Here is a 27,414-nt window from a genome sequence, read left to right on the forward strand (position 1 = left end):
GGTATTTATCAGGAGCATCTGTTAAACAATCTGGAGGGGAGCAGTGCTGCTGCCATTAGTGTGGGGGTGAGCAGGGAGCTCCTCAGCAGCACAGAGAGCAGAGGAGATGAGGCTGTGCCTGCTGCTTCGGGGGTGTCGTGACCTTGACTTCTCGTTGATGAGCGATGCCGAGCGCGTCTCGGAGCAGAACTGACGGGGATAATGTTCCTCTGAATGGATGTGTTCTGGTCATGGGGATGGAGAGGGATGGAGAGGATGGATCATTAGAGAGACACAAACAATTAGAGCCTCAGTGATGAGTTCTCACAGAGGTACTGGCCATGAGTGTAGTGAAGAAACAACATGCAGGAATGTTTATCTGCTTTTCCCTAAAGGTCATCTTTCATTTGGAGCCTTTTTTGCTCTCCTTGACTGGCTTTTGGTACTTTTAGGGTCCACAGAGGGTGAGCAGTAGTGTGCACAAGAAACTGAAACCCAGGAAGATGATTAAATGATGCTCATGGAAGGCAAATCCCTTTGGAAATAGACCAGTTCAGCTGGACCTGCAAGGCTCCTGACATTCCACTGTTGGGCCCTAACCCTTCATGAAAATTTACATCCACAACCTCTATGCCCTTCCCAAATTTCCAGCAGCTTCCTGCAAAATCAACATCAAACTTCCAGTGCCTCTAGTTTTGTGTTCAGCCTGATGCACTCTGCAAGGTTCTGTGTACAACTCCTCTTTACCCAGCCACCACTACACAAAAACACTTGGCAGAGCAGATCCCTTTATTTTACCTCAAAACCAACCCTGACGGGATCACTCAGTCTCTATCAAGGGCTGTCCAGAGCCCCACAACAACAGCCCCACTTCCTTTCTGGAAAGGAACTGGATTCTAACAAGTCAAAGTTTTGCCTATGACATACTTTTTCTCTTTCAATTTCTGCATCTGCACACTTCTAGAGCCCTAATTCATTTCTTTAATGGCCCTTCAGCTGTTATATTTTTGCTTGTCAGGGTGCTTTTTTAATTCCCCCCCTTATAAATGTATAAAACATTTAATGAAGAAATAATGATATTTTCTCATGTCACTGCCTATTTTTCCTGTCATATTTGATGTGTTTGTAATGTGGGCGGACATATTATTTATGACCAAGGAAATTAAATATTATTTCACTTTTTTTTTTCCCTAATGCAATCTGTGTCATCTTCCAGTTCCCAATTTCTTTCCATTAAAGTTATTGTCTTTGCAGTTCCACTTGACCGTTTGCTGCTGGTTTTGCAACAGCGCTGCCAGAAGATGCAGAAAAACATAATGGGGAAAAGAAATGGCATAATTTGCAGGAGATACTTTTCTCATCTCATTTAAATGAAGATCGTTTGTTCCTGGGTGTCAAAAACATCAAGAGCAACAAAAATATGGAAATTGGTAATTCTTGCACTAGGAATACTTCCAAATTTTTGGAGATTCTGTCTTATTCTAGCAACTACTAAAGATGTGTCCAAGCCAGACTTCCAGCATAAAATAACTTCAAATCTCAGAAGCTTGAAATCTGGGCCTGAATTTTTAAAGTCTTTGGCCCCAAATGCTTCTCTCATCTTCTGCCAGAACGTCCTCAAAACTGGGAGAGGAATCACAATCCCTAACATATTCCTTAATCATTTGGACGAAATACAGACAAAATGGAGCTGAACAAGGTGATCATGGGCTGTCTGACACAGCCTTTCATGTTTAGCTGTGCTTGTGTATTTTCCAGTCCTTCCATAACACCGAACATGGGATGAGAGCATGGGGCAGGAACCCTTTGTGCTCTCAGAATCTGCTCCAGCCATGAAAGACTTCTTAGAGGCTCCTGCATGGGGTTTTTCTGACTCAGGAGAGGTGGGATTAGCTCTCCATTCTGACCTCATCCCGTTTGATTTTCTTTAACCAAAGACAGATGAGCTCCTCTAGAGCTGAGGCATCTCTTCCCTCTTCACTGGTCACTTCTTTTACTATGGGTGGATTTGGCTGTTGTGGCAATGATTCCTCCACAGACCCCAGGAAGCCTGGAGAACTCCTTGAGTCTGTCAGTTTTAATTTGTATAGTATATAATGGGGGACAAATTCCATCCAATTTTCCCATTTGTCCCATTCCTGTTTTCAGCCAGAGCAGCTCCAGTACCAGTCTCCTGTAGGAATCAGAGGTGAAGGCCATCAACCTCGAATGCTAGAGGAATAAAGAGCACCCTGACTCATTTTACACCGAATATTTTCCCCCAAAGCTTGTATTTTTCCACAATTTTCCCCAGCTGCTCCTCATTATGCCTTTGTATTTTACACAGGATTTTTTTTCCCTGCTTCCTTTGCGGTGTCAAGGCTTTGTTTCACAGTTCCAACTCCTTGTACCCCAGTCAAACCCAAAGAGCCTTCTATCACCTTCTTCTTTTCCTTCCTCCCCCCTCAACATCTCAGCAAGGCTGCCTGTTAATCTCTTCTTTTGCAAAGATTAGAAACGTGGCTTTTCTATGACCTTTCTGAACAATCAGGATCTTGGAGTCCCCAAGATGGGTCGCCATTATCTCATCTTTGGTCTGTTAACAATGATTAAGCAGGACAAAGGATGTGCTCAGAGCTACGGAGTTTCAATCAGTCCTTAGGGAGTACCTGGAAATAAAAGCAAGCAGAGTGGGAAAGCTCCTGCAAAAAGAAAGGTTCGACCTTTAGAAAACATCCTTGCTTGGTGCTTTCTCGCCTTTTCAAATATACATAAGAAAAATTTGCAAAAAGAGACCTGTAAGTGCAGGCTAATTCCCCAGAGGACTGCTCCCACAGCATGTGCCACTGGACTGAACACTCCGGACTTGGGAAAACCAGGTCACAAACAGAAATGCAATTTTAAACTGTTATTTTTGCTTATGATCTATCTCACTGTCTGTCCACCTGTGTGCCACAATCTTTACAAGTTTTTCCCCAGGTTTTGATTACATGAGTACAGCAGCTCTGAGCAAGGGATGACTGATATTTCCACCACTCCCAATCCATCTCACAACAGAGCTGGGGCTCTTCAAGGTGCAATTGCTTTACCAGCTCCTATTTCCAGCAGTTTCTCATCTGTAGCTCACCTTTCCCAGGGATAAAGAACACCAGGCAGGGCCGGGTAAGTGAGCAGTAGGTGAGTTACCATCATGGAAGCTTTCCCATCCAGCCCAAGGTTTCAAAGTGCTGTGGTTTGGTTTTTTGGACTCAAAACTCTTGGAGTGCATGTGCAAGAACCTTGTGTTTGTCACATGCTGCTGTCATCTCACAGAGGGCAAACAACTGACCAAACAAACCAAGAAGTGACTTGGAATATTCTGTTACCTTTCCTTGTCCACAGAGGAGGAAACTGAAAGGCAGTCACATCTCTTGAGAAGACCATGGCCAGAGGTTGTTTGAACCAGACCAGATGGCAGAGGGATGTGTATAAAGTGAGCTGGCTCACACACACATCCATACTTGGGTATATGATGGGATGTTCATGGAGACACAGAGAGAGAGAGAGGGAGATCTGGAATCACAGAGCAATTTGGAAGGGACTTCAAAGATCATCTCATTCCACCCCTTGCCACAGGCAGGGACAACTTCCACTATCCCAGGTTGCTCCAATCTGGCCTTGGGCACTGCCAGGGATCCAGGAGCAGCCACAGCTTCTGTGGTACCCTGTGCCAGGGCCTCCCACCCTCACTGAATGAAACTTCCCAATATCCACACATCCAATTCTCTATGTCTTCTCCAACAACCCTCTTTCTGCCTCTTTAGAGCATCTCTGCCAAGTGGCTGCAAGGGAAGCAAAGGCAAGGAGGGGAGTCATTAACAGAAAGTTTAGAAGAGAGGAATAAAATATTCTTTTTTTTTTTTTTTTTAATGGGCTAAAGTGTGAAGAATGGCCTTTGTGAACAATTCAGTCATTTATCATTATTTCATTGGCATTGTATGAATTATACATTCGAGACTATAATGGAGTAATATCTCATCTCCTTTCCCCCTCAGTGGGCACTGAATGAATGGCCAGGTGAGCTGCACTTGGACCAGCACAGTTCTCCAGGAGAGTCACTGCTCACCTCCTGCTGCTCTCCTAAATTTCTGTTCAATAAGTGCATGTTGATCTTTTATCAATCTTTTCTGGGTGTTAAAATTAATGAGTATTTAGAAAATAGCTTTTGTCTTTTTAATTTTTTTTCTTGTTTTTCTTTTCCTATGGAAAAACAGAAGAGTGGAGAGGCAGAGAAGCATGGGGAAAAAATGCTGGAGCCAAGCAATATGGTTTAACAGTTTGTCCAAGAGCTAAGGGGTAAGAGTGGACACAATCTTTGTTATAGTAGCCCAGTTGATGGGTGGGAAAATGCTAAACTGACTTAACTCACCAACATTTTTTTGAGTGGTTTTGTACTTGCATAGTTGCCTGTAAAAATATTAGCTCTCAGTCATGATGTAAATGGAATTTTCCCCTTCAAAACTGGTGTTTCACTTCAGAGAGATCTGACTTTTCCCCCAGGAGAAGGGTCAACTCAAAAGCACTAAGAGGGTTAATAAAAGTATTCCTGCTTCTAGAGATCGGAGGAGCTGTGAACTCTGGTCTAAGAGGCAGGCAGTGAGGTGTCTGCTTAGCAGACTATCAAGATCCATCAGAAACTAACAGTAGCCATAAACCTCAATGGATTAACTTCCATCCATTTTGATTTCCAGCTGTATTACACCTTGGCTGTGTCACTGCCAAAATAAGAGGTCCTAAATAGAGTATCAATTATCTCAATATCATTAATTCTGTAGGCACTTCTGTCAATTTTCTCCGTTACTTGTTGATTCCTGCACCTCCTCCCTGCTCCCAGATTTGTTTCTCTCTTCCGTGGAAGGGTATTTCCTCCTCCCAGGTGACCTGTTAGGGAGATGGAGCCCTGAAGCACTGCAGATTTTGGGAACAGAGGTCTCTGATGCAGGGTATGTAAGAAGGAACATCCTGTATTAAAAATAAATTCCACAATGTACCATAAGGAAATACTGTAGAATTGTATTTTCCCCTGAGAATGTCACTGAGCCTGACTCTCAATTATGCCATCTTCTTTCTTGGAGCAAGAAAAAGGTGGATAGGGAAGGAAAACAGAGTAGGAGCCTTAACCCAGCTTTGTGATCCTTGAACCCCAGGGCTTTAAAGACGCCTGACATCTGCATTTGAAGAGGTCATTCCACTCAACCTTTGTTTCTTAAGTACATCGCATTTACACAGAGCTCCTGAGCACCTCCACACAGAAGCTGATAAAAGGCTGGCAGCAACACAGAGATTATTTTGTTTGAATTCGAGGTTTTCCAATAAATACACCTAGACCGTGTCCTTTCAAAAGTCAAAGGGTTAAAACTTTCCATCAAGGCAAGGTATTCCCCAAGCAATCTGCATCGAGGGCTCTCTGAAGCACAAGAACATTGTTGACCCAGACATCACTAAGTTCCTTGCTTCTGAAAAGTTCTGGCTGCTGATAAACCTTTGTCCTTTTTCTTTGATTAGCTTTACTCTGGCTGTAAATCCTATTTTGTTTTGTGCTGGGGTCTAGCCAAGGAAGTATTTCTATTAACCTGGAGCAGCTGGAGAGTAGCTGGCTCTTACTGTCAGGGGACTGCAGCCTGAGTATCCTCTAACACTAATGTTTTTCACTGTTGAAGCCCCAGTCTAAAAAGAAGGAGATCCATGTTCCCTCTGAGGTTATTTTTCTGCCCTGGAAGATGGCACAATTGTGTGGGCAGGATGTCATTAGCTTAAAGATGTGGCAGCCGTTAGCATTTCCATCTAAAATCTGCTCCCCACCCAGACTCCGTGTCTGCCGTCTTTGCTGGGAGCTTTCATTTATCCATTCATAGAGTGGGAACATACTCCTGCTACTTTCATTACCCAATTGGCTTTAATTAAAAAATCTGTAACGCCTCCTGTCTTGGAGGGCTTTGAGTTTGGTATCCTGGTGCCAGGAGCCCTTGGAAGAGAAGAGGATAGCAGTCAGCTGCAAGAGCAGCAATTCCCATGCTGGGAGCAGGGATGGGCTGCACCTGGGTGCAACACCCTCATTCACATTCCTGTGCAGCCACCTGTGAGCCCCTGGATCTTCCACATCTCCTCAGCCTAAAGGAGGAAAGAGAGCCTACTTTTACTCCCTGATGCTCTCTGCTCAGTTACAGCATTTATTCTAAGCCTTCCTGCCCCGAGGCTGTGGAGCCTTGCTAAGTTCACTACCCTCATTACTGGAGCATCACAGCAAAGAAAAAAAAATCTCTCTCTGCCCGTGTCTTTTGCCCAGGGTCTGTGACATCCCTCCATATCTCACAGGTGTAAAATGAACACCAAGTAGAAACAGGAAATGTTAAAACCCTTTGTCCCCAAAGGCAAACTCTGTAGTACTAATCCCTGGGAGAATCTGGGATTTTAAAATTGGTGTATTTTCTCCTTTCTCTTATCTCTACTCCCTGTGAGCCTTTTGCCATGTATTTACTGTCCCTTTTCCCCTTTCCCTGTGCCACCTCCCCACTCTGCATAGGCAGTGCCCTCAGCCAGCAGCATTTTATCTGCTTCCAATGTAGCGTGTCCCAGAAAGAATTATAGCATTGCCTTTCTCTCGACAGCCAGTCATCTCTCAGTAACATACAATAAGCTGTACTTGGGCCAAAGGAAATGGGTTTAGCCTGGCGGGTAATTAATTTTCTCAGGGTTCAGTTTCCCACACTGAAATTGGTCTCCGTCTGATCAATTAGAAGAACATTTTGCAAACGAAACTGATTATGAATCATGGTTTCAGCTCAGCTGTGGAAAACCTGATACATGGTTATTGGAGCAAAAAGTAGAGGGAAGCTTCAGCCCATTTATCCCAGCTACTGCTCAGGAGCAAAGGCAGCACTCAAACACACCCCATTCACTCCTTTCAGGAGGAAAAGATGCTGGGACTCCACCAGTTCAGAGCATAGCTCTGAAAATGGTCCTCAAATCTCCAGAGTTGTCTCCCTGGACATGGAAGTTTATCCGCTGGCTGAATGCTGTCCTGGGAACTCTCTGAGCACTGGCATAGCTCAATTCTGGCAGATTCTGTTTCTTTTTGATCCCAGACATGCAAATAAAAAATGGAAAAAAATTTTGGATGAGAAGCATCCCAAGACATCTTTAATTCAGATGTAATGTCTTTGAACAAGGAAAGGAATGATCTCAGACTTATGAGGTCTCTGTATCACAGTGAGCCTCCCTTCCCATTTTCCTCTGCTGATAATAGCCACAGAAATGATGGCAGTTGAAATTTAACTTTTAAGAGAGTGACATTTCCATTCCAGCCCTGAGCAAGCCTGCAGGATCCAGCTCGCAGTGGGAGCAGTTACCCACTGTCCCACATCAATAAGGAGAACACTCTCCATCCCCTCTGCCCTTCTCTCTGCCCCATGTGCCCCCCAGCAGCAAGCAGAACCATTAGTTCAGTTTTTCCTGCGTCTTTAAACCATGCCCAATGCTTTAAAGGAAATAAATAACGTCAAGTGTTCAAATGAAATTTTGCTGAGAACCCTCTTTTTCTCCTGAAAAAGCCATGACACTAAACTTTCCAGCCATCTCAAGCCTTGAATAGTTTTTCATTTGTGTCAGATTAACCAAGTTAAAATTCCCTCTCACGAACTCGGCATTTAGAGGTATTATGCCAGAAGTAGCTTAATAACTTTCACTTCAAAAATAAAGGAAAAAAAAAAGAAGGGAAAGAAAGGCATTTCATGGTGTCATGCAGAGTAAACAAAGAAATGCAATTTCACAAAGCAGGACCTGCTAAAGTGGACGTGCTGCAGACAGAGGGGAGACTGAGGCTGGACTTTGCAGTGAAACAAGGCTGAATATGAAAAATTCATCATCTAATATCCCAGGCAGCAATCATGTCTGTTTTTATACACCAAACTGGGTCAAGCCCAGTTAGAGGCTGGACAGGACACTGTCTAGAAAAACTACATTAGTAAAAAGAGGAGCCACAGAAAGTGGTTCTCAGAGGGCAAGTGTGTACACGGTTCCTATAGTTTTATATTTTTATGTATATATATATATACACACACACATACATATAAATATATATGTAAAGAATATGTTTCTATTTTATACATCTCCTTTTCCCTCTGTCTCCCTGACACAGACCTCTCATAGATGGAAAATTGCATTTGCAGAAATAGTCTTAATTTGGAGTTGAAATATGTAATGCATTTGCTGCCTCGTAGACTGACCTTTACTCATGCTGGAGAAGTGGATTTAGAAGGGAGAAAAAGAAGGCTTTTGATGCTTAAAAGCTTCTGCAGGAGGAAACTCTGCACACCTGAGGTCACACCTGGGACAGCTTTGTCACCAGCATGGTTTATTCCTAATGAAGGAAGTCTGGTTGTGCCAAGGAAATGGAGGTGTTGACTGTGGCTTTTAGTGTAAAATATAATATTTCTGTAAACCCTCAAACTGTGGAGCAAGACCTAGAACATAAAGAAAGACAAACCTGACTATTATCCTGATAGACTCAAGTGCAAAGAAAAGAAGGACTATTGCTCCTGTGGTAACCCCTGTTAGAGAATGTTTAAAGATGAAATTTCTGAACTGAACAGTCTCAGCTAAAATAGTATCCTAGCTCCAGGCTCTTTGAGATGTTGCTTTTAAGATGCAATGGAAAACTGATGCCCTGACCTCTTGTGGTCACTAAACACACAGAGCCAGATTTCCCAAGCATATGATTGTTTTCAACACAGACTCCTTCCGAGATTTTTATTTGCTTTAGTGAATAATGTTCTCTCCAGTGCTCCCTTCACAATTTCACCAGGGCAGGGACTTACTCAGCATTCCCAATTCTTTTGTAGAAGGCACAGTGTGATGTGGTTGGAGCTGCCCACCCCCAACAAATCCCAGAACCCACTGCAATGGGCCACAGACAAGGAAATCATGCTGGAACATGACTTGCCGTCCCTGTATAGCTGCTTCCAAGGATTCCTTGGGAGCAGTTCTGCCTTTTGGGGCATCTGAAATGATCCTTGAATGTTACTTGACAATCAAAGTTCAGAAGTAACAACGAGATCTTTCAGAATGAGAGGATGCAGGCTGACTGTAAGAATGTATTTTTGTCACTGCCTCAAAATGTTTCAGGACATTTTCAGCACAGAAACCATTCTTGAAGAGCTGACAAAAGGAGTAGGGTGAAGGATCCTTTGCATGGGTGTCAGCAGTCTAAATTATACGAGAGTCGATTTTCCAACATATCTTATGGTTACTGTCTGTGTCTAGTGAGTTTTGCTGTAAAGAAATGATGGGTTTTGAGCCAACCATCTGGTGTGACCACATGGGAAACCAGAATTTGATTCACACCTCTGCAGGCAAGAGTCAGATGCTGGGAACATTGAGGACCTAACTGCAGGGCTTGAAAAACATCATTCTTTTCACTCCCTCTTTGCCCAGTACTGATGGGGACCTACAGATACAAATACAGACCATGAGATGACCACTGACATTTCAGAAGAGGCTGAAAGCTTTGAGGGTGAATAACTTATGCTGCTAGGGGAGAATTAAAAACAGTCAGAGAGAAAATATAATACATATAATACAAATTAGTTGTTAATATGTTTGACCTACTGCCTTTTGGGTTGGCTTCTGGGTCTTTTGTGGAGAAGGTCCCCAGTGTGAGATGTGGTTTTCTTCATTCCATAAAGCTGCAGGAATAACTTCCTTGTATGAAGACACAGTAGAGGGAAGCAGGATGCTTTCCAGGGGGTGATTAATTGACAATGTTTTTTTTTCTTTTAAAACCAAAATACTGGTATTTACTATGACCATGATAAAGTGGACACAGCCTGAGCTTCCTTCCTCCTTCTTTCATAAAGCTCCTCTCTCATGGCCATCACCAGAATCTGTGATTCCTGTCTCTTATGCCCTGTGACCTCAGATTCAGGGAGAGGATAGGATAATTCCCAAGGTATTTGAGTAAGGTGCTTGTCTGGATGAGACTGCTGAAGGACTCAGCTCATGCTGCTGGGGTTAAGAGGATGTTTGTAAGTGCAAACCCAGTCCAGCAGTTTAGAGGTTTCAAAGAGGGCAAATGTGAGACAAAGTGAGGCTGTCATTCTGGGTCCAGCCAGTGAGCACATTTCCCCCTGTGTGCCCAAACCCAAAGCCAATGGCATTCCCCTTCTGGAAGGCTGGCTCAGGAGAGAGTGATAGGGCTGGAGCTCTGTGGTCATAAAGGTCTGTGCTGCTGCTGGGAGGTCACCCCAGGATGAGGTGCAAACACTGTAAAATGAGGGAGGAAGAGACCATTGCCCACCACAATGCATTATGCACAAACAGTGAACAGATACCCTCAGAATGCTTTTGCCTGAGATGGGGAATAAAGCAAAAACAGTCAGCAAGACAGAAGCAGAAGCCTATCTCTCCTTTAACAATCTGCACTCAACCATGTTCCAAATAGCCACTTGGCAACAATTATCTCAGAGGGAAAGTGGCGTGGAGTGCAGAAAATAAGGGCAGAGCTGTCACAGCAGCACAGAGGCGAGCCAGGATGTTGTTTTTGTTCAGTTCTCCTCCTGAAGCCAGTCCAGGTTGGTTTTGCCTCAAGCTGGTCGTGCTTTGGGAGCTGCTTTAAGACCCAAATGTTTTTAAAATTGCAGAGTGGTGAGGCAGGGGCTTGGTGGCAGCACACAGGGCTGCCAGAGCAGGGCTTTAACCAGAATCTCCTTCCCTGCTGCAGCCAGGACTTGGTTGTGCTCCTTGGGAGTTCCTCTCCAGGAGACAAAACCTGTTATGTGGCCTAATGGGTTACCGAGGAAAATTCCAAAATTTTTATCCTTGTTTGACAAGAATTGAAAGGAAAACAAAAAGCCCACCGGGACAAGGAGTTTTCCTACAAATTTAATTTCCATGAGATATTTCAAGATATCCCTGGCATACTTGACTTCTAATATCAAAAGACTATTTAAGTTAGAAGGTGAAATGAGGTATATGGACTGTTTAGAAACTCTGAAGAAGCAGGCTGAGATAGAGACTAACTCACGGTATGATTTTATTTACTGCACATTCTGTGTTGAAGGTGACAGAGAGTAAGAGAAGAAACATGAAAGAAGCCCTTCTCTTTGCCACAGCATTAGAGTGATTTGGCATCCTTATCATCTTGTGACATGATGCAGGAATAAGCAAGATGAGGCTGAGATTACAGTCCATTAATGCCTCTCACATTCCTGGTGAATCCCCACCAGTTTTGTAGGCACTCACACAGCCAGGAATGGCTCCTGACCAGGTCATTGGGGTGATATTTCAAGCAAGGATAGAATAATTTTGAGAATGGTTTATCTGCTTTCCAGCCTGCGGTCAGATAGCATCCCTGTGGCAACCATTTCAGTTGTCTATGTGGAAAAGTAATGTGCAGAAAGTAATTTAATGTAATGGATTGTTTAGCTTTCTTTTAATTAAATGTAGCAGCTGGAAACAAGGAGAAGACAACTCTGAGCAGGTCTCTAATTGCAGGCATCCTCCAGACCCTACTTAGTGTGCTGCCCTTTCAGCCCAAGTTGAAAACCCAATACTATTGAATACCCCAAAACCTTATGATTTTTTTCCTACTTTTCATGACATTTTTCAATGGGTTGATTTGTTTCTTTTGCTACTTCTCTCTCTCCCCAAAACTCAAACTGCTGATGGTAAATATGTGTCAAAGCAGCTCAACCAGCTCCAGAAATCATCTCTCAGAGGAGCCCAGCAGCTAGACAAGGGAGGATAGTGCTGAAGTTCCTTGGGAAGCTGTCCTTTTCAAATGACTGACTGAGGATCTCTGACTGTTTATTCCCACCAAATGATTCTGGCTTTTTGAAGATGACTGAACACATTGCTGGGCCTTTCAGCTGAGCTCCTTTCAAGTGAGAACAAAAGGCTGCTTGTAAAGTGTATCAATGCAATTGTGGCTCCCATGGTCATTGCAGGTGTGATGTTATCCTGGGAACAACAGTGACTTCAAAGCAAGACCATTTAATGGCATTGTTTGCTCCGTAATTTTGAAATGGATGGCTTTGGGAAGTATGTCAGCTAGAAAAACTGGGGGTCTTTTCAGTATAAAAAGGTCAATATTCCACTGGTTTATAAGGGCAGGGTAACCAGGGTGTTAAAAGTATTTTTTCCCCCTATGGCATTTCCAGGGAGAGGCCCAGAGTGACAGCTCAGATGGAAGTACCCACATGGCAGATGGCTAAAGGCAGGTGACATAAATCCACCCTGTGCCTTGCTCTACTCATTTCCTTTTTACCACTCACACTCCTTTCTTTCCTCCTCATTTCAGAAGGGTTTTGTGTGTAAATAGAGATGGAATAGCTTTTGCGAGGTTTCCCTCAAAAATCTTGGTACAAGGAGGTCACTGTGTTCTCCTGGCTTGCCCCTCACCCTGGCTAATGGCCCAGCACCCAAGGCCATGGGCAAGGAGCCCAGTAGGTCACACTAGAGCCTACCTAAGTCTAGGTCATGGTCTCTGTTCCTGGAGAACAGCTTGCACTCCTCCTCCTGCCTGGATCCCCACGAATTTCCTGCTGGCTGTGCACAAGGCTAAAGACAGGTTTGGAAGCAACATCTGTACTCGATGGGAAGCTGGGCCAAGACTGAGAGTTTGCCAAGCAACCCTTTGTCTATGGTGTGTAAATCTGCACCTCTTGCAAAGGGAGAAGAGCAAGGAGGGAAAGGCAGTGCCAACTTGCAGATTTGTAAAAAAGGTTTTTAAGCTCTCTAGAGGGGTAACTTGCAACTGCTAAATATACTTCAGGAGAAATACAGCCAGATCATTTCTTTCCTCAGCCTCACTGCAACTCTTTGTGTTTTTCCTCTTGAGAGGGGACAGGGATGCAGCATTGGCAGGGAAAAGGCTGGGAGGAACAGTGGGTTTGGTCTATTTGCTGTTAACTCCACCACATGCCTAATCAAGGATTTTTCCAGTTCTCCTGTCTCGATCCGTAGGGACAAAGAATTGAGAGGGAAAGATGTGGAAAAGGAAAAGTGAAGGGTTTCTGTGCGTGCAGAGGATGATATTTTGACAGAATGGGTGATGGTGACTAAGAAAAGGGGGGAACAGGCAAGTGTTAAATGAGTTTGTGTTCCTGGCTGCTGAGTAGCCCCAGGAGGTTCCCAGCAAGGCTGCCGCTTTTTTATTGGAGTTTTGTGCCGGAGTTATAAACCCTTTAAATGAGCCTAGATCATTAGGGAAGCTTGGCTGATCACTGATGAAAAAATATAACAATTAAAACAAAGGGCTGGAAGAGGGAAGCAGAGGGAGAAGGAGCTGGGGGTGAGCAGTTTTAATACTTAATAACAAATACTAATAATGGCGCTGAGTTGGGGACTAATTAAAAGTTTCTAAAAAGAGAGAGAAAGAGAGTGGGATTAATCTGGAGTGTTTTGTCTGACAGCTCCTGTGAGTGCCTGAAAAGCTACCCTGGCCAGGAAGACGGGACACAACACTGAGGCCAAGCAAAGCTCTGGAGAGAGATGGATCTGAGCCATGGTGGAGCCTGGCTCCACCTGCTCTTCTGAGCTCTGTGTTTTGGTGTCTGCCCCGTATTTCAGGACCACCAATGGTCATGCTCCCACATGGAGCAAAGGGGCTGGGGAAGAGGAGCAAAGGAGGGAGTTTGAAGGGTGGAGAGTGAAAAAGAGACTGCTTTGGGCAAAGAGAACTGGGTGGCAGCAGCATGGATCTGAGAATTGTGGTGTAGTGACACCCATAGCCATGGCAGGAGCCAAGGAAACAGGACCCAGAAAGGACCACAGGTGGAAACAGCTCAGGGAGCCACTGCCAGGTAGTTTTGCCGGGCTTGGAAGAGCATTCAGAGGAAGAACTGCTGCACACTTTCCCTCTTGCTGTGCTGCTCTCAGCTGATGTCAGGACACTGTGGCAGATTAGATGGGTTTCCTTGGCTGTTCCTCTACCATTCCTTTTACCAATGCTGTGTCCCAGTGTACCTTTAATCCCAGAGAGATTAATGCTCCCCAAAGCAACAGTCCCACAGGTGTGCCTCCAGCTGTGCCTCCAGCTGTGCCTCCAGCAGTGCCCTGAAGTCTGGGGCTGGTCAAGCTTGAAATAATCAAAGTGACAACTATTGCCTTTCCCTCACCACTTCAGCAGCTGCCTGAGGGACAGTTCAGCCTGGAGAAACATCTTTTGGGGGTAATTTCAGCTAAACTCTTGCAGTACCACACTGCCATCTCCCATCCTTATCATTCTCTATATCTCCCTGAAAGGTGGCTGTGCTCAGGTGGGGCTGGCCTCTTTCTCCCAGGCAGCACTGACAGAACCAGAGCACACAGTCTCAAGCTGCACCAAGGGAAATTCAGGTTGGATATTAGGGAAAAGTTTTTTACAAAAGGAGTGATAAAGTTCTGGAATGGCTGCCCAGGGAGGTGCTGGAGTCCCCATCCCTGGGTGTGTTTAACAAAGCCTGGATGTGGCACTGGGTGCCAGGGTTGAGTTGAGGGGTTGGGGCTGGGTGTGACTCGATCTTGAAGGTCTCTTCCAACCCAGTCATTCTATGATTCTGTGGATTCTGTGAATCCTTGTGGACAAAGGACGTGGCTGTGGGGAATGCCAGCCTGACACCATGCTCCTGACAGCATGAGCTCCTTCTACTTCCTCATCTGTGCAGGCGACTCTAAGTTTTAATTATTATTGCTTTTTTGCTGTTCTTTGTCTTAATTAAGTCTGACTTGCTGACTGTTTCAAGGGAGATGATGTCTGGGAAATGCCTTCCTGCCTTGAGTTTTGGGTTGTGGAAGGAGAGATATGAAGCCCATTGTCACTGGATCTGCCAGGCGGCAGAAATGCAACATCATAGGGACTGGGGGTGCTGTGGGACTGGGCCAAAGCTCAATTAAAATGGGACAATCCACCTAGGAATGAACACAGAGCAAGAAAACCACGGGGATGTATGCCTGGCAGGTAGAACAGATTTACCCAGAAAATTCCTCTGTATTAATCTACTTGGATCTGACTTAGAATCAGAGAATCATTAAGATTGGAAAAGACCTGTAAGATCCAACTGTTAATATCACCACATCCCAAAGTGCCACAACCACATGCCTTTTAAACTCTTCATGGATGGTGATCCCATCACCTCCCTGGGCAGCCTGTTCCAATGTCTGAAAATCATTTCAGGGAAGAAATGTAAGAAATGCTTCCTGATGTCCAACCTGAGCGTGCCCTGGCCCAGCGTGAGCCGTTCCCTCTCCTCCTGTCCCTGTTCCCTGGGAGCACGGCCAAACCCCCGGCTGTCCCCTCCTGTCAGGAGTTGTGCAGAGCCACAGGGTCCCTCCTGAGCCTCCTTTTCTCCAGGCTGAGCCCCTTTCCACCTCCGTCAGCCTCTCCTGGGGCTCCAGCCTCTTCCCAGCTCCATTACCCATCTCTGCATATGCTTTCTCCCCTTTTTTACTGTAAATCAGCACCAGGTACATTCAAGACCAACACCAGGTCCATTCAAGACAACAAAGACCAACAGCACTCCCTGATTCCTCAGCCACCCAAAGCCCCCAGCAGCCACAGACAGCTTCCCATGGGGGCATCCTTTTATTTCCACACAAGAAAAGTCGAGGTGCTTGTGGTGGGCTGTGTTGAGAACTTCATCCTGGTTCCTGCTACAGCTCTGGAGTATCCATGAGGAGCTTTGCTATTTTGCACCAGGGCTTTCCCTGTCTGTCTGTAAATACTTCCCTTCCAGCAGCCTCTCTCCAGTGTGACAGATTTGCTATGAGGAACCTGGCAGCAAAGGTTTTTCCTCCTCTCTCTCTCACTTTCTGACAAATGTATAAAATGTATTAGCTTTTCATGTTCTAATTTATGATATAATAAACTCCTCTGTGTCCTGGCCTCGTTCAGGAATTGGAAGTGAAGTGTTCCACTTGCCTGCATTGGTGAAATTTTACCAGACTTGTGAGCTGGAGAGGGATGGGGCAAGGGCTGGAATTGCAAGGAGGAAAGGGAAAAACAGGATGTAGAGGATGTGAGGCTTCAGGGGCAGAAGGGGGAAAGGAGAGGTAAAGATAATTTCTATTTCTTTTTTTTTTTTTTCATTGGGCAGGGTGTGTTTCTCTGTGGGATTTACATGAGTCTGCCCCTGGTGTTTGAGGAGCTTCTCCAAGTGACAGAGCCATGTCCACCTTTGGACCTTTGAGGGAAAAATAACATAAATGCATAAAAAATATACTGCAAGAAGGGAATGAGTCTGGTCAGCCTCACTGAGGATGAAAGCATGGGATGCAGGAGTAGGATGTGGGAAAGAAGAAAAAAAAGCTGCAGTGAAGGATTGACTTGACAAGACCGCTTTGAAAAAGAAAAGGAAAGAGGCCCCGTGTTCCATCCAGTGTTGGTGTCTGGGCACACACTTGGCAGCACCTTGGACAGCTGCACCACAGAAACCAGAGCTGTGAGTCAGATCTGCTCATTCTGTCACCAAAAATCTGCTTTTCTTCCCAAGCTTTTCCTCTCTTTTGTTTGCAACTCAATCTAGAGGGACCTTCTGACAAGGCACCTTTATCCATCAGACTGCCAAGAACTTAAAAACCTCTCATTTGTCCACTTAATGAAAGGGGCACTGCTGGCTTGGTTGTTTTGGTTTTCTTTGCTCTGAATAAATGATTGCCCCCCATGTGTAATTTTTTCTCTCAAGTAAACAGATTTGGTCCTGATTACTGCTAGGGAGAGAAGGGGGTATTTTCAGAGATGATGGATACACACCCATGATGTGCAGGTAGCTTTACACCATAGAAGGCTGCTCTATGATGGACATCCAGAGAGGATGAGAAATCACATACAAATGGGGGGAAAAGGAAATTTTCACAGGAAAAACCCCAACATCAACATACCAAAATGGGAGAAAAATATGAAGTGAGCAGACAATAAAAATGAAGAACAATGGTCTACAAGGGCCCAAAGGGCCCATCCTCATCTTGATCATCTCCAGATCTGTTCAAATCAAGGGACTGGATAATCAAAGCCCCAGATCAACCATTTAAAGTCTTAAAGCTAAGACTAAGACCTTTCTGAGTATACCTGTAAGATTTGACTGATCTTTGCTGATGCCAGCTCATTAACAGGTTTGTGGCTCTTCAGCACTGAGCTGAGGGTTCAAAGCTGAGCACATTTTTCCACTGCTTTTCTCTTCAAGGCAAAGCACAAGGTGTCCAAGCCAGGGCCTGGAATTACAGGAGCAGCCTGTGTCAGCATCTCTGTTAGCAATTACATCCTTGACCTTCTGGAAAACCCAGCTTGTGGCAGGGCTGTGTCCCATGCCAAGCCCACTGGTGGTGTTGTGGTGCAGAAACAGAGTGCAAAGTTTGGGATAGCCAAAGTTGCACTCCTCACCTGCAAGGATACCACATCCCTGCTCATTCTCCTTCACCAAAGGACACAGAAATTCCCAACACTGCACAGGAACTTAAAAAAATACCCTGCTCTATTTTGGTTTTTTGGTTATACAAACAGAAAGGTGGCAGAGTTATCACTGCCAGACCTTCTGCAGGGAGGAGCCCATCCATCAGTCCCCAGGGACAAGTTTGCTTAGGATTAGCTCAGGTGAAGGGCACACAAAGGTGTCTGAAATGATACAAGATGGATTTGCTGAAGGATTTGCTCAGGCAAGTGATACAGATTGAGATGTTTGGGGTCCTATTGATGGATTTGCTGTAGGATCTGCCAGAAAATAAATCTACACCATTCATACCAAAGGCCTCAGGTACAACAGTCTTGTAGGGTTTTCTTGGGCCATACAATAGTGTAAAACTATATAGACTATATAAAAACTATGTAAAATAATAAATAAATACTTGAGAACAATTAATGCTGTAGGATTTTTCCAGAAGAGAAACAATATCACAGGCCAGCCCCTCTAAGTGCATTCTGCGTTACCCCAGCACGTATTGACAAACCAAGATGACTTGTTGCTTATGGAATTTCTTGTGATCATCAAACCAGCTGAAAGTCTGGCTTGAGTAATTAAAATGCTAATTGGAAATTCACCATTCATCAGAGGAAATAGCAATGAGTTCCTTTATTTTTTTTTCATTTTTTTTTCCTCCAGCATTTTCTCTCTAGTGGTGGCAGATGTTGGGGTTGTGAATTCATTGTCTGTCAGAGACACAGCAAAATCCTCTTTCCAAACCAGTTTTCTGTATTTTTGTTGATTGTCTGCTTAAATTAACCTTCTCTAATGAGATGAAGATACGCAGGGTATGCCTGTAATTTACGGGCTGTGAAATTAGTGAGCACAGATATAACACATCCTGATGGGTGACAGGGACTGGGGAGCTCCCAGAGTGCCCACGCAGAGGAGAGGATGCAATGTACCTTTAATGCATGGTTCCCAGTGGTGTGGAGGATTATCAGGCTGCCTGCTGGCACACAAACACTCAGGACCATTAGGCACAAAGGCTGGTGCCTGCCCTATCCTCTCAGAAGGCCTTTACACCAGGAAAAAGTGAGTAAAATGTGGATGTAAAGGGCAGCCACGTTTCTCAATTTGGATTTAAATTGTAAATGCTTCCCTGGGAGGGTGGGCAGGCCCTGGCACAGGGTGCCCAGAGGAGCTGTAGCTGCCTCTGGATCCCTGGCAGTGCCCAAGGCCAGGTTGGACACCGGGGCTAGGAGCAGCCTGGGACAGTGGAAGAGTGTGAGGCTGGAATCCCCAAGGAAAAGTGGATGCCTTCCACTGAAGGGCTCAAGATCAGGACTGGACATATCTTCCTCACTGCCCACCATGCCCCACAACTGCCATAGCTCCCACTCGGAATATTTGTATCAAAAAGTCAGAATTCAATATTTCTACTTGATAAGAAAGTGGTGTTTGAGTTATTTCTCACTCAGGCATGGATCAATGTACAAACAAGTGAAGCCTCCTCTTGAGATATCACATCAAGAAATCCACTGGCACAAACCCACACAGGCCAGGGGGAGCACAAAGTGTCCACATCTGTGTTTGTTCTGCGGACTGGGCAAGAGAGATCAGAGAATGGCAGGGCTGCCAGCTTCCAATATTTTAGGGCTAATTTATGGTAATAGATGTCTGAAACACTCTCAGCCCTCAAGACATTAGTACACACCTCAGCTTTCATCAAAAAAAGACAAAAAAATCATTCTTTGTTTTCATGCTGAGCAGATAATCTGGATATTGTCTGACAGATTCAATTTGAAGTCCATAACAGAAAGACAAATAAAAAACCTCCTTCCCTGCTACCCCTGACAATTTTTTCCCTGTGTTTGGGATATTGTGATAATGGATTTGTGCCTGTAAGACCCACTGGGGGTTGAGAGCCCCTGGGTTAGTGTATATGCCAAAGATGTAGAACAGAATGGTGAGAGTCTCAAAGAAAATGAAGAGTGCTGAAGTTCTTTCTAACAATATCCGTTGCTTTAATAGAAGATATTATCACTGTGTGTGAATCTTGTCACACATTAGGCCTCAAATTAGATAAATTCACAGCCCTGTATTTTAAAAAGGCAGAAGAGAAGCACTATGAATTTGAGTTTGGGGTTTTTTTTACATTTTTAACATAGTTATTAAAAGGGTAAAAAATATCTCTTTGCTTAAATTCAAGTTCAGATGGGTTCTGGATCAAATAGCCATAGTTATATCCTGAATTTTGTGGAGATGAACATCATTCATATCTGTGTCTGTATTTATTAGGTGAAATGAAACAAAACACATTAAAAAAAAGCTGAACAAACAAATGCACAAACAAAACTGGAGCCAGATCCCTGAGCCTGCTGCTGAATCTGAAATGAGAGCAGACCTAGGCAGAAAATTCTAATCCACCCTCTTATTCCCCCTAATTGTCATTTTTGTTTTTGTTTATGTTTTTAACATATGCCAATTATTTGTGCTTTTACAAACTCAGTCCTTGCCCAGAGGTGAACAAGCAAGAAGAAAGACAAGGAAAGGATGGCTCTGCATTACAATTTCCCTGGCAGCAAAGGCAAATTCACAATATCCCACCCTTCTCCAGCCAGTTGTTCCCTTTTTCCCCACTGCTCCTCCTGCAGATGTGTCACTTCAGTTCTGTGGAGGGAGGGGCTCAAGTGAATCAGTTTATAAAGATTTTTTTTTATTTCAGCTCCCTTCATGGGTCTGGAGTAGAAAATGGAGCTGCAATGCAGAGAAGCACAGCCAGGGTGGGAAACTCTGATAAAGTGGTTTTGTCCCTGAGAAACAAACACCTGGTGGGGTGGGAGAATGGGGTCCAGAAGGAAAATGGTTCACTTCTTCAGAATCCTGAATAAAATAAAGGAAATCTACAAATTTTTCGCTACAATTGGATATTTTAAATATTTTTTTCTGATTTTTTTACTAATATAGATGCTAATGAAGTTGCTTATGCTTTTGTTCTGATGGGGAGGAAAGGAATCAGCTTTTCTTCAAATCTTGTGGCAGAAATATTGAAGGAGGAGGCAGAGGACTGATACCACTGCTAAATAATAATATTGCTCAGGTGGTGTAAACTGGTTTACTTCTGACAATGTCACAGTAATTGGCATGAGATGTGAATCAGGTTGCTTTCAACCCAAGAGTGGAATCAGGGAAAATGTTCTAGTAGGAGGTGAACATCAAAGAGGAAAATCAGAGGAAGGTGCAAAATAGAGTTACTTTACCCTTAATATCAGTGTTCATGTCCTACAAAATTACTACAAGAAACAGCATGACATGGAGCTGCTTGAAAAAGGTCTGCATGTCCCAAGGAAAATATCCAGACAGAAACTTGAGTTTTTACAAAGCTACATTCTGGTTAAGGCAACAATAGAAACATGTCTGTGGAATTTTCTTTTGTCCTTTTTTGCCATTTTAGGAACATTTTTGAGGAATTTTCTTTTGGTTTTTTTTTGGCCATTTTAGGAACATTTCTGTGGAATTTTCTTTTGTCCTTTTTGGTCATTTTAGGAACATTTTTGTGGAATTTTCTTCTGTCCTTTTTGGCCATTTTGGCATTTTAGTTCAGTTTTAATTATTGGGAATGCTCTAAGAGAACTTGTTTCAATCAGGGGAAAAATAAGAGAAAACTTAAAAATTATGTCAATTCTCTTTTTTTTTTTTAAAAAAAAAAAAAAGGCAGGAAAGGATTTGTTAAAGCTGATTCTTTGCTGCAAATGGCTCTGATTTCCAAGAAATGGATTTTTCCAAGGAATAATAGGTCTATTGAAGGTACCCAGGCAGCTCTTGTGCTGTCTCTGGTGTGGGTGCAGCTCTGTTTTCAAGAGCTCTGCTATCTGTAGCCCAGCCAGCCTTGAGAGCCAGGGCACGTTTTGTGTGGCTCCCCTCTCACAGGGGAGCTCTATTCTGCCTCCTTCTCTCCTTCTCCTGGTGCACAGTAAAGGTCACTCTTCTTGAAAGGAGATATTTGCTCTTTGTGTTCAGGCTTGACAAAAAAAAAAAAAAAAAAAAAAAAAAAAAAAAAAAAAAAAAAAAAAGTAAGCCTTGCATATTACAGAGGGTTTAGGAGGCATTAATGGACCCTCCCTGTAAAGTTGCTTGGGCATGGATTCCTCTTTTATTATTTTTTTTGCTGTCAAATCATGGCCAGGAATGTTCACACCTCCCTGCAGGAGGGCATGGGACTAGTTTTTTTAATTATTTTTTTTTTTTCTGGCAGTGATCCTGGTGCTCTTCCTGTGCTCGGGGTTGGGGGTTGTGCTGTAAAGCAACAGCATCTGTCCACGTTGTGCTTGCACTGCAGGGTTTGCAGAAGTTCCTTCCCTTGGTCCCACACTGAATTCCCTCTTGAGCCCCCGGAGTTCTTGTTGTATTACATGGATACTCTAAATTGGATAACAGCTGATCAATAGACACTTGTCCTGAAGATGAATGACCCTGGATCAGGTGCAGCACCTCTGAGGAGTGGAACTTGAAAAGCTGAATTTGAGGCGTGAAATGAAGTGAGATAAATAAGGATGGACAGTCTGCCTTGGCACTTCATCGTGTTGCCAGTAACTACAGAGTCCTGCTTTGCAGACTGTGGGCAGCTCATACTGACCAGAGCAGGGACAAAAGGGCCTGGAAAATTGGATTATTGGGATGGAGGAACTGGAAAGCCTCATATCTTCAGATTGGGACATGAATCAAGCTTAGATTGGTGAATACACACTGTACCAAACCTGTACCAAACCTCTTTGGGAGGGGGGATAAATGTTTGGAATGCAAGGCCTGAGCACAGAGCTCTGCTACTTAAATGACACAATTTACCCTGTTAGATAAATTACAGCAGGATTTGGATGTCCACGTGGCTCAGACACTTCAGAGGAATGCTTTGCAGAAGTTGCATGAAATCATGAATACAGTAGACTGAGTTTCCACCCAGCCTGATCAGTCTTGAGTTTAAATCACAATATATCATCTTACTTAATGAACTGTCAGCCATCTCCTGAGGGACACACTTTAATGAGTGGCAAATCATGGCCAATGCTTATTTATCTAAGTCAGAAGCACGGATCTGATAACGATTTCTTTTCACCTCCGTGCCTGAGTCGTGTATCTGTCAGGCCACTTCCTGAGCCAGACAAAGGTAATTTGCAAAAGAAAGGAGGAACAGGCTGGATGGTCACAGTTTCAGCCTTCACAGGCAGGGAACTTCAGCCTCTTAGCAAAGTGGGCTGGATGTCAACTCAGAGAGGCTGAAAGGAAGGGAAAAGTGGAGGAGCCGAAAAGGAAGGAAAGGGTAGAGACCAGGGCTTGGACTCCAACTCAAGTTAGTGGGAAGAGCTCAGAGGGGGAAAATGTTTCAGTAACTATAAAAAATTAGCTCATCAGTGATCCAGGTCCTCATGATGACAAAGCAAGAAGTTCAGAGTGGAAAGAAAATGTTTTTTTTAACTGGCAGGTCTGAAATTCAGTGTCTGAATGATAGCATGTAGGGAGAAACCACAGGAGAAAGAGAGGGAAATGGAACTGAAAGATACAGGCTGGGTGTAATTGATAACACAGAAACCAGGATTCTGGCATGCACTTAGATCAAGGAAGACACATAAGAAACATTCAAGCTGCCTCACTTCAGATATTATTAAAAACTCTAATTAAAACAATTATTCTCCCCTGGAACCCTGCACAGGCAGCAGCAAGACCATGTTTCTCTCTGCTGCCTACAAAGGGAGCCAGCACAGAGAGCTTTTAACCAAGGGAGCAAAATTAGGGCAACCTTTTGATGGAGGAACATCCCCAGTGCCTCAGATAGTAACTGAGCCCAGCTGAAGCACAGGAGTGACCTGCAGCAAAGCTCAGGGTTGGTGCAGAGAGCAGCAAGGGTTTCTCCACCAGCCTGCTCATGTGCAGCCTGAACAGAGTTCATATGGAGTGGGAAAGGCACCACAGGTCCCCCTGTGTGAAGCCTGTCTTCCAAAACCTCTATGAAAATGTCAGGATAACTTCTGAAAATGCAATTTTCCGACAGCTCCTGTCACGTGTGACATTTCTTGTAGCTCTTCTACAAAAGGAAACATGATGTGGAATAAAGATGAATTATTCTCTGTGCTGGAAACTGATTGTAGCTAAAGCAGTGCCTATTGAGTCACAGCAAAAGGGATTTCCAGGGACCCTGGGAGGCCTCCTGGGCTGTCACTGCCAAGGCAGGATATCTTCCCTCTGCTCTGGGATTATCCTGCCACATCCATTCTTCCATCCATGGATCTCTGCTCTTGGATTTTACCTGACTGGGTAAAAGAGCAGGTCAGAATTCAGAGTTCTCATTACTCTGAGGAGGAAGAATTGAGTGAGATCCTGAGTCCCTTTGGCCCAGGATGATTCTGTAACTACAGCTTTTGTCAGGTGATAGCCAAATTCACCCACTGCTGAGGACAAAGCACTGGCAGGAGTGGAAGTGCCACGATCTCTGTCACGGCAGTGATGGTGCCAGCTCAGTGTCAGGGTTTATTTCCTTGCTTTCTTCCACAGGCACAAAATCAGTGCCTCAAATTTTCCTCCTTTTCAGCTCTGAAATCCATTTACTAAGAAATCTCTTCTTTCCTTCTTTTTGGTTTTATTTTTTTCTTCCCTCTTTTTTCCTTTTTCGTTAATGAGTTGCAAGAACTTTTTGGACAATTTTCCCTATTCTTCACTTATCAGATGTTTGCATAGTTGAGAAACTCTCAATATGGGCAAACAGAGAATTGTGACTAGTAATAAGTACATTTGCTGTCTCAAAAGCAATAATTTCCAAAAGTTGAGGAAAACTACAAGCAAAATTGATTAGAAAAGTAACTGTAGGCAGAGAAAATGTTGATTGCAAATGGGTGATTCTGTAAGAGGAGTTTATTAGACTGCCAAAACCCCAAACACCACAGTTTCATATAAAATAAGAACACAACATTGGCTGGAATCCAAACCTTGCTCTGTTACAAAACAAAAGGATGGAAAATCTACATCCAAACACAAGGATTACGCTGGAAAATTCAAGATGGGAAATGGAAAACTTGCACCAAGACGCTTTGAGGAATTAGCTGAACTTCCCCTTGGTCTGCTAACTATAGTTTCTAATAAATCTCACAGCATGATAGGTAATTGTGTGAACTTTATATAATAACATTATTTTTCAAAAAGGCCAGAAGGTTGTAGCTGTGTAATAGGTAACGTGTTATCAGTCAGATCAAATAATGGGGCCACATAATCTGATGCTAATTGATAAAGAAATCAAAGAGAAACCAGCATTGTCAACATGATTTTGTATAAAAATATCTTTTCAAAGAGAATTAGTTTTATTCTTTGAGACTGAGGCTTTGATTGATAAAAGTGTGGATGAACATAATGGATTGACTTTTGTTGAAGCAATTCCCAGGCCCCTGGCTCTTTATGGTGCTAATTTCATTTGAGATTAAGAGCATTTACACATCTGAAACTGGATAACTGCAGGTTTTATGGACACTGGGTAACCTGGAAAAACAAATAAACAAACAAACACCAACAAGAGTATTTCTGAGGTTTTACACAGAGAGCAGTGCCAGAACTGCTCTTTTTATACGTTCCATGAATGATTTGTATTTTAAAGTATTTGAAAAACACTAACTGGGGAAGGAAGGGTGACTTGGAAGCTTGGAGTTCTTTACAGGCACTTGTACAGGGAAAAGTTCCTGGGTACTGAAATGTTCTTCAGTCTGGAAAAGGCATAAGGAGAATCAATGGCTGGAAGCTGAAGGAAATAAATCCAATTTAAAAACTAGATTTCCTTTTTTTTTAGTTACTTATTCATTGATTTGCTTATGTAAATATTCAGGCTGCTTACAGCAAACTGTTATGGGAAGAGGTAGGATCTTGATCATAGTGTGCTGGTGGTGGGGGAAGGTTGGAAAGGCCAAAAGTCAATCACCATCACCTCCTCTGCTTGTCAGCTGAGGGAACAGACTCCTCCAGCTCACACAAGCCAAATTCCTGCTTTTTGTACTGCAGAGAGAATTTTTTCCTCTCCCCTGACTACAAAGGGAGCTTCACTCAGCTGAGTGTTAGCTGGGGGCTGCTATCCAAGCCCTTTCTCCCAATTGATGGCAGTTCAGAGCCAGGGAAAGGGGATGGCCTCTCTTGGGGTTTTCCAGGTGAGTGAGGAAAATCTCAGGGAATGGGTTTGGCACTAGAGCTGCTCACAGAGGACCTGCTGCAAATGGCAGAGGGGAAGAGGGAACGGGGTGAAGGGAAAGAAAACATAAAGCTGCTAAAACCTAAAAAGACCAGAAATAAATCTGACCTCCCAGTCTGAAGCTTGGATTGTGAATTCCACACTGCCACCAAGACAGGCTTGTGAGGATCACTTCTTCCTTTGTACCTGGGCCCAAGGCAGCACTGTTTGGGTACAGATTAAATGAAAAATGAAACAGACAGAAGGAGGCTTCTCTTCCTTTTTGGCCTTAAAAAGTTTGCATCCAGCACAAGACAGAGCTGGGAAAATTGTGTCCATCCTGTGCCCTGCTGCCACTTTGGGGCAAATGCTAATGAGTGGCTGCTGGGAATGTGCCTGTCTCCTTGTTCCCTGGCTGCACTCCTGCCTTCCTCACTGAATGGCATTAATCATGTCAGCCCACCTTTCTACAAGAGTGGCTGGTTTAATGGGAAACTTCATCCAGCAGCAATATCCTGAGGGGAGGAGGAAATGAAGAGAAGAGGAAAGTGTGTAGCAGGGAGGCAGCTGATGGGGAAAGCAGTCACTGCCTGTTCCAGAGTGTGGATTGGAGAGGGGCAAGGCAGGCAGCAGAGGCTGGATTTACTCTGAAAGTCCAGAGGCAGCAGGGATGTCAGCTGGATCTGCAGTGCTGGAGCTCAGAGAGGGCTCTGGAAAGCAGAGAGGATGGAGGATGGTGTGGAATGGCTGAGATCCAGAGGTGCCTGCCAGGGAAGGTGGGGGAAAGCTTGAGCACAGATGAAACATTTGAACCCAAAGCACTGGGCTTGAAAGTGGCTGAGGAAGGGGCAAACAGTGCTTCTGGCAGGGGTCAGGTCAGGGGTGTGCAGGAGAGGGAACCAGCCTGAGCACACCTGAAGGAACAGCTCTTGTCAGAGGCAGCTGCTGGTGCTCATCGTGCCATTCCTTTCACGTATTTTCTACAACTCCTCAGGCTTTTCCATGCCTTGTGGCAGCATTCCTGACCAGAGCCACAGGGCTGCGCCATCTGCTGCTCCCATCTTTGCTCTGAGGTGTGTCTGGGTGTCACCTGACTGTGGGATCTCCAGGGGCTGGAATTCCTGAGTTGGGATATTCCCATGAATTTCTGTGCCCATGGGAGTGCAGGTAGCTCAGGGAGGGTGATTTAACCCAGAGTCCACCATCACCTTGGTCTGCTTCTCCTTCCTCCTCCTCCTGTGTTTCCCTCCTCTCTGTTTTCCTGTGTGTTATTCTGCTTCTCTGACAGCTGGTTATTACAAACATTGCTGCATATTGGCTGAAATTAGGTTAAACATTGCTTTGTCACCCCTGGTGTGGCTGACAGGGCTCTCTATGGACCTGAGCAGATGAGCTCCATTCTTTCACCTTGGCTTCCACAGTGACATCACATTCTCCTTGTGTTGGAGCTTCTCCATCTCCTTTTGTTTTCTCACCCACTTCCCAGCTGTGATGAACAACACATTTACTGCTCAGTGTACACAGAGAACAAGCTCCCTGCAGCCTTCTCTTGGGATGCTTCCTCTGAAAGAGAAGCCCCTAATCATGGGTAGTATTGTGAAGAAGGTGATCATCTTAGCCTATAAAAACACTCTCCTTTGGAGAAATCCAGCCCCAAAAAAGCTGGCAGGATTTCACACAGCAGAAGGAAATGAGGACAACAAGGTATAGGTATGTGCTGGCAGCATGGGAAAACTTTCCATGTATGGGATGAACTGAACCTGTGGAATTTATTGTCACAGGATATTACTGAAATGAATAATTTAGGGGGAATCAAAGAGTTTGCAACCTCATTGAGAGCTGTGTCCA

The 27,414-nt window shown here is 44.2% G+C and overlaps 1 long non-coding RNA gene across 1 annotated transcript; it reads right to left on the minus strand.

The window, feature by feature from the left end:
• Positions 1-24,708: 24,708 nt before the first annotated feature.
• On the minus strand, positions 24,709-26,967 carry LOC135283286 (uncharacterized). The gene is made up of 4 exons (XR_010349129.1): positions 26,775-26,967; positions 25,696-25,790; positions 25,024-25,111; positions 24,709-24,890 (listed from the first exon to the last, which is right to left on the minus strand). It is a non-coding gene; the product is annotated as an uncharacterized LOC135283286 (long non-coding RNA).
• Between the last annotated feature and the right edge of the window lie 447 nt (positions 26,968-27,414).

The sequence above is a fragment of the Passer domesticus genome, chromosome 18, assembly GCF_036417665.1.
Source record: "Passer domesticus isolate bPasDom1 chromosome 18, bPasDom1.hap1, whole genome shotgun sequence".
Classification (NCBI taxonomy): Eukaryota; Metazoa; Chordata; class Aves; order Passeriformes; family Passeridae; genus Passer; species Passer domesticus.